General features: G+C 45.1%; 1 pseudogene; it reads left to right on the top strand.

Moving 5' to 3' along the window:
• Positions 1–1,275: 1,275 nt before the first annotated feature.
• On the top strand, positions 1,276–1,961 carry LOC102248920 (annotated as a pseudogene).
• The last annotated feature ends 12,775 nt before the right edge of the window (positions 1,962–14,736 follow it).

Here is a 14,736-nt window from a genome sequence, read left to right as displayed (position 1 = left end):
CATAGCAGGAAATAGATGCCACCTTTGGATAGCTGGAGGCGGGCTTGGGAAGAGGACTGTTCCCAGAGGTGGGGCAGTGTCTTGAGCACCCACAGTAGCATGGGGTGGCTGGCAACTGCAGGACTGTCCTTAAAGTTTCAAAAGGGTGGGGAAGGGAGCATTACCAGGCTCCAGGGGGAGAGAGTCAGTGGAAAAGGTCATCATGAGCAGAGCCAACCTCAGGCAAAGCCAGAGGAAAGGAGCTGGGAATAAAGGTGGGGCCTCCTCCCTCCAATCTGCTAGGCCCTCCACTCTCTGAGACAGTCCCCAAGCCAGGGTTCATGGGCCTGAGGAGGCCATCCATGGTGGGTCAGCCTTCCAGGGCTGTGAGCAGGGGACAGAGGTCTGGAGGGACCCATGTCCATCTGGGCACCAGCGGGGCAAAGGAATGTGTTGCCGTGTTAAAAGGAATAGTCCCCTTAAAAAGGCGAACAGTCGCCGTGGCTGGTGTGACTCGGTTGAGAGTTGAAAAGTTGTTGGTTCCATTTCAGGTTAGGGCACATGCCCAGGTTTTGGGTGCGATCCCAGGTTGAGGAGTGTACAGAAGGCAACCAATAGATGTTTCCCTCTCACATCAATGCTTCTCTCTCTCTAAAAAATATCAATATAAAAATATTTTTAAAAAAAGATGAACAGTCAATGTACCAAACCACATATCTAAGGCAAAAACAAAAACAAAACAAATACAAGGAAAATCTGTTAAAATCCCAGTCCCAGAGAAAAGTTATAAAACCCCTCTCTCAGAAACTGACCAGTTAAGAAGGAAAGTAATAAGCAGACATTCAGGACTCAAATAATAATTAACATGTGTGTGTGTGTGTGTGTGTGTGTGTTATACGATTTTTCCTTATGACAATAAAAATTTCCCCGAATTTCATCATGTCCTTGATACTAAATAAGTTTTTCATAAATTGCAAAAAACAGAGTTCTTAGAGAACATATTAATCTGGAAATTGATAATATCTACTTGGAAATTTGAAAAATGCTTTTAAAAATGATTCCCAGATCAAAAGGCAAATAACTAATAGGTAACTAGTTACATAGAAATTAATAAAATGAGTATATTTTATCTTAAAGCCTTTATAGTGAAGTTAAAGACATAGTAAGAAAAAATGTTATAGCTTTACCTGTAACTACTTTCATGATTGAGCAAGAAAGTCTGAAATAAGTTAAACGTTCAATATAAGAAACCATAAAAAGAACAAGCAAAAGAGAATGATAGAGAGTGGGCTAGAAATGGCGCCTTACTTGATTGCTGGTGCGTGCGTTGGCCCCTGGCGGGGAGCTGGAGCAAGAGCAGCTTTCACGCAAGCTGCAAGCTGCAGGCAGAGCTTGAGGCCGCGTTGGAGAAGCACAAGGGTGGTGACCGCCCAGTGGTCCCGCACGCCTGGCTTCCTCCCGCCTGATCTGGGATCTGCACCAATACCCACGAGAAAGGGATGCCACACTGTACCTTCATGAGCTCCTAGAAGGCAGTGAAATCTACCTCCCAGAGGTGGGGAGGCCTCCTAGGAACCCAGAGCTCGCTGCCCGCCTGGAGAAAATGAAGATACAGCTGGCCAATGACGAACATAAGCGGATCACCGCAATATCACCTGTCAGGACTCAAGGCATGGTGGGATTCTGAGTGACCTGGGCAAGGAGGTGAGGTCAGCGAAGGCCCTGGTCATCACCATCTTCTACTTCATTGTCACAGTGGCAGCTGCCTTCGTCTGCACTTACCTGGGAAGCCAGTCTATCTTCACAGTAATGGCCTCGCGGAAACTGGCTGCGGTGATGGTCGCCTCGTGGTGGGTCGGGCTGAGCTGGATGTCATGGTGCGGGCGATGGAAGGCGAGTTGGGAGAGATACAACTGGTGCTTCATCATCGAAGTCCGCAGACGGCTTGGAGGGTCTCCAGGCTCCCAGCTGCCGATCACTGACTCGCAGTCAATCCATCAGATTCTCTGCACTCAGGTCTGGTGAGTCAGGGCCACGCCAAGGCTACCTGCTATTTCTGTGGGCAGCCTCATCCTCTGTCAATTGCCAGAGGGGGCAGTAGAGGAGACTCCGACAACTGAGCAGAACCGGTCTGTGGGTACCTTCTCCTGATCCCGATGCCTGTCTGCCTTCTCCAGTCCAGTCCAGGCACTGCTGGGGCTGCAGTTTTCCATCGGGAGTGAATAGAATCCAGGCCCAAGGGTACACATCAGTCGTCATCCTTGTTGCACACATCCTGGATGCTGGCCTGTAATTTCGTTCTGAAGCCTCCAAAAAAGCAGAAAGGATTCCCTTTCTCCAGGTGATGGGGGAAGAACTGATCGGAGGACATAAAACAAGAAGCAGAGGAAGATGGGTCTGTACAGAATGGCGGAGCTGGAAGGTAGGCAGCTATCTTTTTGGAATCTTAGTTTCTATCTTCATTTTCTTCCTTCTGCCTTTTTTAGGTTTTCTATGTGCTTCTGACTGTCTCTACCACTCGCCAGTCCTTCTGAAACTTCTCATCACCTTTTGCTCTGTCTCCAAAGATGAAAACAATTCAGGTCGCAAAACTGTGTTCCTGCTTTTAATTGCAAAATCCCTTGTACTTGTTTGCGTGTGGGGGGAGAGTATGCCTACTGTGAGATGGCCTCAACTAGTAAAGGGAGGGACAGGGACGATTTTCAGATTTAACTACGTATATGAATAAGAATAAACAGACACATGAATATGTATACATAATAGATACATTACGAATATATGTGAGCCTAATATTGCATGCTTTCTGTGGGGTTCTTAAACACGTTTGGGTGAATGTGAAAAATAGTATGTAAATGCTCACGGTTGACTAATTGTTTTACAATAGTTGCTCTTGGTCTTTACAACAGTCCTGGAGGTTGGAAAAGGAAATGGTCTTAGGCCCTTTTCCAGACAACAAAACTGAGGCCGAGAGAGATCCAATGATCTCTTCTTCTGGTAAATGGAGCCAAAGACTCCTAGATGGTTCTGAAGTCTCTGTGTAATGTTAAACTTCCAGAACTTAGATTAGTGGTGTGATGATAGCATCTGTATAAAGCACAATAAATATTTATTGTATTCAGTGTACTTTTATTTCAAATCTGTGAAAACACAAAAGCCAGGGGGAAAGGGGGGAGGGGGGAGGGCATGTGCCGAGGGATAGGGGAGTCAACGGGGAGGTCAATGGGGGAAAAGGAGACATATGTACTACTATTTGTAATACTTTAAACAATAAAAAAATATATTTTAAAAAATTAATACACACACACAAAGAAAGAGAATGATAAAATTAAAAGTGATATGATTAATAAACTTGAACTAATAAACAATACCAAAAGCTGGTTATTTTAAAGATAAATTTAGGAAAAACAAGCTACTGGCAGGCCTGGCTTTAGGAGAAGTGACGGGGAATACAGACAATCAAATTTTGGAACGAGAAAGATGCAATGACAGAGATGGAGATGAAAAGAATTGTAAGAACTATCTACACAACATCTCTATATATATGCAAATAGACCGAACGGCGGAACAATCGAACAACCGGTCACTATGATGTGTGCTGACCACCAGGGGACGCATGCAGAACATGGCGGGCGTTAGCAGCAGGTGGCAGAGCACAGGATGTGGCAGGCATCGGCCGCGGCGGGATGGTGGAGCAGGTGAGTGGGGGCACCAGACCAAGGCGGGGCGCCGGTCGCTGTCATCGGGGTGAGCCTCTGGTGATTACTGAAAATTCTTTGCTCCCGCGTGCTGCGGTCCCACCAGGTGCTCACACCTGTTGCCAGCGCCAGCCCCGCTCTCACCCGCTGCCAGCACCCAGCACTGGCCCTGATCACTTGGCGCCATCAGCGGGTACGAGCAGCGGCTGCCAGCCCCTCAGGGCTTCTCCACCTCCTGAGGGGCAATTAGGGCAGCAGCTGCTACTTGCACCTGCTGCTGGCACCACCCCCAATCACTCCATGGGGCAATTGGGGCAGCAGCTGCTGCTTGCACCTGCTGCTGGCACCACCCCCAATCACTCCAGGCTGTCAGCGGGTGCGAGCGGGCTGGTGCTGTCAGCACATAGGAGTGGCAGTGGTGGGAGCAGGGCTGCTGGCAGACAGGGGACCGAGGGCCGCGGCAGGAGGGGCTGGGCGTGTGGAGGATGGGCCAAGACCCGCCCCTGTGCCCACCTCAGCCTCAAGGCCCACAAATCAACCAAACAGCAGAATGACCGGTTGCTATGATGTACACTGACCACCAGGGGCAGACGCTCAATGCAGGAGCTGTCCCCTGGGTTCACTGCGCTCCTACAGGGGGAGCTCTGCTCAGCCAGAAGCCGGGCTCACAGGCTGGCGAGCGCAGCAGCAGTGGCGGGAGTCTCTCCCACCTCCGTGGCAGTGCTAAGCCATCAGTCGGACATCCCCTGAGGTCTCTTGGACTGTGAGAGGGCGCAGGCTGGGCTGAGGGACCCACTCCCCAAGTTCACGAATTTTATGCACCAGGCCTCTAGTTTTGTTAATAAATTAGAAAAAATAAGTGAAATTAATGACTTTGTAGGTAAATTCACCCACAAAGTGAGGGTAAGTCTGAATAGACCCATAACCATAGAATCCTGTGAACTACAGACTTACCACTAAAAAAAAGTAAAAAGCCAGATGATTTTTCAAGTGATTTTACCAAATACCCAGGGAACACGTAAATCCCATTTACACAGACTGTCCTACAGAACAGAGAGAAATATAAACAATCAATCATTTCATAAAACCGTCATAGAAAACCTAATAAAGATACCCCTCCCCACGTGCACACAGTTACAGACATTCTTTTCTTATGAGTACAGACACAAACATGCCAAGTAAAATATTAGCACACTGTACCCAGCTATATATCAAAAACATACACTGTGGTGAAGTAGGTTTATTCTAAGAACATGGGGAGGCTTACTCGTTAAGAGATCCATCAACACAGCTCATTCCATCCAACGTACCAAAGAGGAAAAGCCGCGTGACTTTATCACTATAGGACCAAAATGCACCCGATGAAGGTCAACAGATTTCCTAATCACAACTTGATGTAAATAGAACTTACAGAATAGAATGAAAAGCATTTTCCAGGAGCCAACAACAAATATGATCCTAAATGATGACATACTGAAGGCATTTAAGGCAGAAATCATTTAGAAATGCCCCATATGTTACATTGCTTCAGACACTGCAGAGCAATTAAGCAAAAGAATTGTGTATATAAATATTGCCAAAGAAAAGCCAAATGAGCATTAGTTTAATTTTTTTTCGAATGGCTAAAATTTAACTTTATTTTTTACAGCTTTATTGAAGGTTGTTTTTTTTTGCTTTTATTAGCTATTTTGAGGTATAATTGGTATAGAAAAACTGAATGTATAAAGACATAATTAATGTATACAATTTGGTGCGTTTGGATATGTATATATATACTTGTGTTACCATGACTGCAATCAAGGGAATAAACATATCTGTCATCTCGAAAAGTTTCCTTGTGTTTCTTTGTTGTTGTTTTTTGTGATAATAACTTTTTAAGAATATATTTTTATTGATTTCAGAGAGTAAGGGAGAGGGAGAGATAGAAACATCAATGGTGAGAGAGAATCATTGATCGGCTGCCTCCTTCACGCCCCCTACTGGCATGTGCCCTTGACCGGAATGGAACCCAGGAACCTTCAGTCTACAGGCCAACGCTCTATCCACTGAGCCAAACCTGCCAGGGCTGTGGTAATAACCCTTAACATGAGAGCTACTTTCTCAACACATTTTTAAAGTGCACAATACCTTATTGTTAACTGTAGGCACTATGTTGTGAAGCAGATCTCTGGGAATTGCTTATCTTGTGTAACTGTAACTGTTTACCCATTGAACAACCACTCCTATGATCCTGCTCCTCCATCCCCTGGAAATTCTATTGTCTGTTTCCATATGTTTGACTCTTAGATGCCTCATAAAGAGAAAAAACATGCAGTATTTATCCGTCTGTGACTGGCTTATTTCACTTAGCATAACCTCCTTCTGGTCCATCTTTATTGTCGCAACGGTAGGATTGCCTCCTTTTGTAAGGCTGAGTAATATTTCTTTGTATCTATCTAGCACATTTTTTATCCATTCATTTGTGGGGTTTTCTTTGTTTTGTTTTTTTAAAATATATTTTTATTGATTTCACAGAGGACGGGATAGAGAGAGATAGAAACATCAATGATGAGAGAGAATCATCGATGGGCTGCCTCCTGCACGCCCCCTACTGGGGATCGTGCCTGCAACCCAGGCATGTGCCCTTGACCGGAATCAAACCCGTGACCCTTCACTCCACAGGCCAATACTCTATCCACTGAGCCAAACCAGCTAGGGCTATCCATTCATTTGTTGATGAACATTTGGCTTTTGTGAGTAATGCTGAAATGAATATGGAGTGCAGATATCTTTCTGAAATCAATTTCATTTTCTTTGAATAATGCAGAAATAGAATTGCTGAATCATAGGTAGTTTTAGTTTTAATTTTTTTGTAGGACCTCCATACTGTTTTTTATAGAGCCTGCATCAATTTATATTCCTATCAACAGTGTACAGGGATCCAATTTATTCACATTCTTGCCAATACTTACCCTTTTTTTAAAAAAATAATAGTCATTCTAATGGTGGGAGGTGATATCTCTTTGGAGTTTTGATTTACATTTCCCTGATGATTAGTGAAAAAAGTTGAGTATCTTTTCATGTACCTGCTGTCCATTTGTATGTCTTCTTTGGAGAAATGTCTACTCAGGTCATTTGCCCATTAAAATTTTTTTTTTTCTATTGAGTTGTAGGAATTCCTTCCATATTTTGAAAATTAACCCCTTATCAGATACATGGTTTGAAAATATTTTCTTGCATTTTGTAGATTGCCTTTCACATACCCGATCCCACATTATCTGATCTTTTCATTTTGATAAAATCTAGCAGCACTAGTGACAGTTCTTGCTTTTGAAAAATTTTGCGTATCTTTATTCATTATGCAGACTGATCAATTGAGTTGTCTTACCGCTTTAAGGATGCACTCCTGAATTTGGCAGAAACACACTCTGTCACAGTCCATAAACAATACAAGTTTCAGAGAAAAATTTTCCATTCTTTACAAGGTACAGAAATAAAAAGCAGGGTAGGAGGCCCGGCCACTGTGGCTCAGTGGTTGAACATTGACCTATGAACCAGGGAGTCACGGTTGGATTCCTGGTCAGGGTGCATGCCCCAGTTGCAGGCTCAGTTCCCAATGGGGGACATGCAGGAGACAGTCGCTCAATGATTCTCTCTCATCATTGATGTTTCTATTTCTCTCTCCCTCTCCCTTCCCCTTCCTGTCTGAAATAAATAAAAATATTTAAGAAAATAAGTAAAAGAAAAGCAGGGGTAGGAGGAACAGAGCTGATGACTTCCTATATGACAATATATGTAACTTCAGCAAATCTGATGGTTCAATTTTAATTGCATTTTAAATTCTCTTTTAGTGTGTTTTAACTTCTTGTACATAGGCTGTCTCTTTCAAGGTGAAATGAATTACCCCCTTCCCAGTTTCAAAAATAGCCACTAATACTTTAAATATCATCATTTCAAATTTCAAGATCCAGACACAGTCAAGGAGCCAACTTGATCAAAGTTGGTTTCCAAGATTCACAGCTAAAGTAATTTGAATGAAATGATGATATTAAAGGCAAACTGGATCGTGGGGGGCATTTGGGATAAATCTGACAATGCAGTTTCCCCAAGGCTTTCTGGGTAGCATCGTTAATCATGAGAGCGACACCCCAGCTGATAGGTCTTGTCCTTGACTCTGTACTCCTGAAGGCAAAATTACTTCTAGCTCCATCTGGTCTCAGACTTCCTATGCAATGCTAATTTCCTGTTCCCCCTCTCTCTATGTCAGTTTTCAGCATCTTTTTAAAAAGGATATCCTTTATGACTTGGCTATATACTTTTTCCAATCAGACAGATGAGCCCTTATGTGTTTGGGGAGGAATGAGGAAATCTTAGCCTCTTTTTAAGATGGGCCTGTGTGGCTCAGTGATTGAGTGTCGACCTATGTACCAGGAGGTCATGGTTTGATTCCTGATCAAGGCACATGCCTGGGTTGTGGGCTCAATCCCCAGTGTGAGATGTGCAGGAGGCAGCTGACAAATGATTCTCTCTCATCACTGATGTTTCTATCTCTCCTTCTCCCTTCTCCTCTCTGAAATCAATAAATACATATCTTTAAAAAAGACAAATATTTGTGATATACACATTACCTATGTCACTCGATTTTCAATAGCAAAACCAAACAGGTGCATCATTGGATACTCTGTCTACAGGTTTAAGAAAGGAAGAAGTAGTTGTCTCTCTCTTTGAGAACCTACAAGCACAAAATTAGCATTTGCTTATCTCAGCTTTCTACTATTTTCACCAAAATTACCTCCCCCACCTCTGTGCCTACCCCCACAAAAACATTTTTTAAAAATGAGTGTGCCAGAATTTAAATGTGGCCTTTCTTTTGGAGATGAGAAGAGCCAGAGTTTGCCACCCCAATATATGCTTCGGGGGCAGGGGCAGGGTGGAGATAGATTATTTTAAGCTGGTTACTGAGCACTGAGAGCCACATTTAAAATATCTACACTAATAAAAGAGAAATGTGCAAATTGGTGTCACTCCATTACGCCCACCAGCCAATCAGGATGAATATGCAAATTAACCCAACAAAGATGGCGGTTAATTTGCATATGTAGGCGCGGAGTGAAGGCTCTGGCTTGAGCAAAGACTGAAGACTAAAGATGACTGAAGACTGAAGAGGCTTGGCTTCTCTGCTGCAGCCGGACCAAAGGCCTGGGTTCTGGGTGCCGGAGGAAAACCGGTGCTGGCAGCCAGGGTAAGGAAGGTCTATTGCACGAATTTCTTCGTGCAATGGGCCTCTAGTATATATATATTTTTATTGATTTCAGAGATGAAGGGAGAGGGAGAGATAGAAACACCAATGATGAGAAAGAATCATTGATCGGCTGCCTCTTGCACACCCCCTACTGGGGATCAAGCCTGCAACCAGGGCATGAGCCCTCACCAGAAATCGAAAAGGACCTCCTAGTTCATAGGTCGATGCTCAACCACTGAGCCACACCGGCCAGCCGGGCTAAGCTGGTATATTTTTAAGAAAGAAAAGGCTCAGAAACTTTGACCTTCCTCCTAATTGCCTAAAAGAATTCAGAGAGGACCTGCTCCAGGAAGGGAGCTATCATCATAGATAAGCACAGTTCAACATGCACTAGTGTGGCAGACAGGGAGGACCCTGGCCAGGCCCATTGGATCAAATCCTGGCTGTGACCCATTGTTTCAAGATGGCCCGGCAAACATTTATTTACCAAACTTTTGCTTTTCCATCTCCATTTGGATTGTCTTCTTGTCCTTTGAAGTCCCTTACCCCCCACTTTCTCCTACACTCAAGGTGGCATTTAAGCCTCCACAGCCTGACCTGTCCTTGGGTCTCATATTCTTATGGTGCCCCCCACCCCGACCTGTCCTTGGGTCTCATATTCTTATGGTGCCCCCCCCCCACCCTATATATACATAATAAATTTGGTCACTTTTCTCGTGCTACTATGTCTCGTGTTAATTTGATTATTAGTCCAGCTAGAGGAATTTAGAAGGAAGGAGGAAAATTATTTTTTTCCTCCCCACAGGAGATAATACCGAATATGGAATAAAAGCCACACACTCGAGGATATAAATAGCTTCATTATGTATGCAGTAAATCGGATTATCCGCCCTCCTTCCCTTTCTGAGGCAGAGCACATGCCCATCCCTCTACGAGGATCCAGGTCGTACCAAAGAAGTATAATAAAATGGGGCTTTTGGAAAAAAAAAGAGAGAGAGAGAAGCCACAGAGACTCGCTGGCACAACACAGTGGAGGTGATTTCATGGTTCTGCAGACATTTCATTATAATGGGAAGCATGTCTTTCTTCTTCCCCTCTCATGCAAGGCCTTGAAACACTTGAAGCTTTCTTCTTAGGGAGGAAAGAAAGTGTGGGCTGAGCCCCAGTCAGGGACGGAGGAGGCCAGACAAGGGACCTTGGGGAAGGGGGACAGGAGAAAGGGCCCTCTCCTCCCGCCTCGCATCTCAGCAGCAGGATGGCGGTGGTCTCCTGGTGTGGAAGGACTTGGGGTACCACCTACACCCAACAAGTCAGGGAGGGACTCTTTTAACTTGATAGGATTTGGACTAGTTTTGCAACAATGGGATTGTTATTAGAGTCACGTAGGACAGAAAGTAGGGGTTACCTAGAGAATGCCAGAGCGAGGGTTTGTGCTGGGCTTCCTCCAGTGATATGTTTGAACCAGACTTTCTTTCCTTCTCCCACTTGCATCCTAACAGGGGACCCACCATTTCCATGTATCCCACAGTGTGTGAGAGTGTGTGTGTGAGTGTGTGTGTGTGTATGTGTGAGTGTGTGTGTGAATGTGTGTGAGTGCTGTGAGTGTGTGTGTGTGTGAATGAGTGTGTGTGTGTGAGTGCTGTGAGTGTGTGTGTTTGTGAATGTGAGTGTGTGTGTGTGAGTGCTGTGAGTGTGTGTGTTTGTGAATGTGAGTGTGTGTGTGTGAGTGCTGTGAGTGTGTGTGTTTGTGAATGTGAGTGTGTGTGTGTGAGTGCTGTGAGTGTGTGTGTGTGTGTGAATGTGTGTGTGTGTGTGAGTGCTGTGAGTGTGTGTGTTTGTGAATGTGAGTGTGTGTGTGTGAGTGCTGTGAGTGTGTGTGTGTGTGAATGTGTGTGTGTGTGTGAGTGCTGTGAGTGTGTGTGTGAGTGTGTGTGTGAATGTGTATGTGAGTGCTGTGAGTGAGTGTGTGTGTGTGTGTGAGTGCTGTGTGTGTGAGTGTGTGTGTGTGTGAGGGCTGTGTGTGAGAGAGTGTGTGTGTGTGAGTGAGTGTGTGTGAGCACATTGACATCTAGATTTGTTTTTGTATCTAACTATGTTGAAAAATCTGAGTTGACACCGATGCCTCCCAGCCCAGTTCAGCACCCTGGGGTTGTTTTGATTTTTCTATTCTTATCTGAACTCTCTACTTTTTAAATGGGGCCCTTGTGCTCCGACTCCCTCACTCAGTGTCCCAGCAGAAAGATAAAACACTTATGTCAAAATGGATGCCGTTCAGTTCACCTTCAATAGAAATTGTTTGGATCAAATAAAGTCTGAACGGCATTTGTTAAAACTGATTTCCTGCTTTCTTCGCCAGGAAAGGGGGAGTTTCCGGCTGCTGGGTTTGGCCCTATTAATGGTTCCTGGGACCCCGCTGCCCAGGCCTGGTGCTGCTTCACTGCAGACCCTGTCTTATTGGGCGAACGGCTCTCATCTCAGAGGCTACTTCTAACGGTGTAAAGTAGGTGGAAGTTTGGCAATGTTCCAAGTTATGATAATGAGTAATTCAGGTTCTCTTTTCACAATTAAAACAGAAACAAATAATATTGGAACCCAAATCACCCAGCTTGGGGAGTCCCGATTGGCTGAGTGACCTGGGCCATCCCCAGCGCCGTCCCCCTGAGTCACACTGTCCCAGTGGCTTATTGATTCTGTCACTGGGCTGCCCTAACCGTCCACCTGTGCCCTCTCATTCCACACCCGTTTGCTTCACAGGGTGGAGAGTGATTGGGAATGACTTACAAGGAAGAGCTCATTCTTCCTCACTGCAATCCTGTGAGTGTGAGGTAGGCACTGTTATAGACCCCACTTCACAGATGTGGAAATGGAGGCACAGAGAGGGCTACATATTTTGCCCGGGTTGCACAGCACTAAGTAGGAGCAGCATTTGAACCCAGGCAGTCTAGTCCCCAAGTAAAGTCCTGTACCCGCTCTCCACCGTACCCCTCATCCCAGAGCTAACCCCTCCTAGCTGTGTGTGTGCACATCGCACGTACATCCATCCATAGATAGAGAGCTTGGGAGTTGTCTCTTTTTTTCCTTTTAAAATGCATGTAGGGTTAGAGCTGCCCTGGAGGTGTCTGCCTGTCGGGACTTGGAGACTGTCCTGCATTTCTTTCCTCTCATATCCTGTGGCATCGAAACAAGTTTAAGCATTCCCCACTGATGACATTTAAGTTGCTTCCAACGTTTTGTAACAACATACAATATTGCCATAGCCACCGTCATTTTATATTTTGTGAATATTTCTGCAGAACATTGTTCCTGGAGGCCGACTGTGGTCGGAGGTTCTGAACATTTTCATTGGTGACATGCTGTTCTTGAAGCAATAAAACTTTGCAGCCCCCCTCAACTGCCAGAGTGTCCACTTTCCACACCTGCCAAGGCCATATGTTAGCAAACTTCTACACGTGTATCTAACAATTGTTTTTAATCCTCACCCGAGGAGTGGGAATATATTTTTCCATTGATTTTCAGAGAGAGTAGAAGGAAGGGGGGAGGTGTTGTTGTAGAAGACCGAAGAAACCCAAGGGACGCTTAGAGAAATGGAGTTACACAGCTTTATTACGCCGGCGGTCTCAGAGGAGTTGCCGCCAGTGTTTGAGCAAACCAATATGGTGGAAGCCCTTCTTTTATCCCCTTTGATTTCTTTGTCCCCCAAATATGGATGGGGACTTCCAGACCTTTCGTGGGCTTTGGAAAAAGCCCCGTGGGTTGGGACGGGGGTCTTGAGATCATATCTAAGGGCCTGGCCTGGCGCCAGCACTAACTCCCTCCGGGGGTTGTGTATTGTTCATGGTTTATGGCCTCTGTAAAATGTGAGCATTTAGGTAACAGGTCTTGCAAGACCAGATTGTGGAGAAAGGAGCAGTGACTTAATTATGGGTTATCAAGAATGTATATTAGGTTACTGCACAGATTCAGATTGCTAGTCCCCCAAACATCAGGGTTACATTGGAATTAGTCTTTTAGCCTTCTCAGTGTGAGAGAGACACATTGAGTGGTTGCCTCTCACACTCGCCCCCACTCGGGGTGGGGATCAAACCTGCAACCCAGGGAAGTGCCCCTGACCGGGAATCCAACCTGTGACCCGTTGGTGCACAGGCTGACGCTCTAACCACTCACATAGCTAACAATTTTTACACTTGATCTTAGCCAAAAGGCCGAGAAGCAATTTAGCTAACATTTTTAAAAAATATGTTTTTATTGATTCTTAGAGAGAGAAGAGGGAAGAAGGAGAAAGATAGAATCACTGATAACGAGAGAGAAACATCGAGTGGCTGCCTCCTGCACAGCCCCCCTGGGGATTGAGCCTGAAACCTAGGCATGTGCTCTGAATCAAACCAGCAACCCCTTGGTGCAGGGGCCGATGCTCAACCACTGAGCCACACTAGCAGGGCTGCAAATGAGAGGGGGCAGAAATAGAATGTTGGGGAACCAGCTAGTATCGTAAGAACTATTAATCATGCTCTATGAACCATGATTGTTTTATTCTGATTAAAGAAGGCACTTCTACCTTGGCTGGAGCTGACCTGGAGATGCAGCCCTTCCTCCCCCTTTGGAGCTGCCTATTGACCTGGAAAGATTAACAAAAGATTTGTTACAGAAACTAGAATCGCCAGCCCTTTGAAGATCCCCAACCCTTTTTGCAGACCTCCAGCCCGCTTACCTGTTAATTGCTCACCTTTGGCTATTTCCCCATGTAACCCCGGCCCTTGCTCATCACTAAGCCCTTTGAAGACCCCTAGTCCTTTTGCATATCTTTAAACTGCCCTTTTGCCTACTTTTCCTTTGTAGTTCTACCTAGATAAGCAGCTTGTGTATGGGGGGCTGCAGAGCAGATTTTTGTGGATAACCTGCTGCTCTCCCATAGTGCCGACAATATTGGAATAAACGTTCATATATGATTCTACCCTGTCTCTGCTTAATTGGATCGAGTAGTGACGGGCAGCACCGACCCATTGTTTGTCCGGTTACACTAACAATTTTATTTTTTGGGGATACAATTTTAAATTTAATTTTACTTGAATTTCACAAAAGTAAAAGAAAGAGAAGTTGATGGAATTGCCGAATTCATATAAATATTTCCTCTAGACAAGAGATACTTCCCCTAAAATATTCCTTTAAGATTCAAAACAAAACAAAACAAAACTGTGAGAACATTAGAGGTTGAAGTCATTACGATTTTTTCCAAGGACATATTTCCCTTTTTGTTTGTATTGACTGACTTGCTGTGAAAGATGAGTTCGTTGGCCCAGCCACACTGGCATGAACGCGCGGTTCTGAAAATATTGAGCCCTTCTGTACCAGTTAGTAACTGTCAGCCACTGACTCTCCCCAGGGCTCGCCCCTCTCCCATCTGCCCCACCCCCCACCACCAGGACCAACCCCAACCCCCATCTCCCCAGACCCAGAGCTACAGGGGAAAGGGGACTCTGGTCCGTCTCCCAGGAGCCTTCCAAGCAGCTTAGTTTCCATCTGTTTTATATAACGGCCTCAGGTAAGGCTTTGTTTGCAGAAAGTATTCAGTGTGAAAACCCCTGCTCAAGGTCAGCCCTCGGGCCCTTGAAGTTTGCACAGTCTGGGATTTCCGAGAATGGAGGCCTTTCTCCCAAACACTAGCTCAGTGGTTCTCAACCTTCCTAATGCTGCGACCCTTTAATACAGTTCCTCATGTTGTGGTGACCCCCAATTTCATTGTTACAAATTGAACATAATTAAAGCATAGTGATTAATCACAAAAACAATATGTAATTATAGATGTGTTTTCCGATGGTCTTGGGCGACCCCTGTGAAAGGGTC

Source organism: Myotis brandtii, unplaced genomic scaffold (genome assembly GCF_000412655.1).
Source record: "Myotis brandtii unplaced genomic scaffold, ASM41265v1 scaffold83, whole genome shotgun sequence".
Classification (NCBI taxonomy): domain Eukaryota; kingdom Metazoa; phylum Chordata; class Mammalia; order Chiroptera; family Vespertilionidae; genus Myotis; species Myotis brandtii.
The sequence above is the reverse complement of the archived record's forward strand: the minus strand, read 5'-3'. Positions and strand labels throughout refer to the sequence as shown.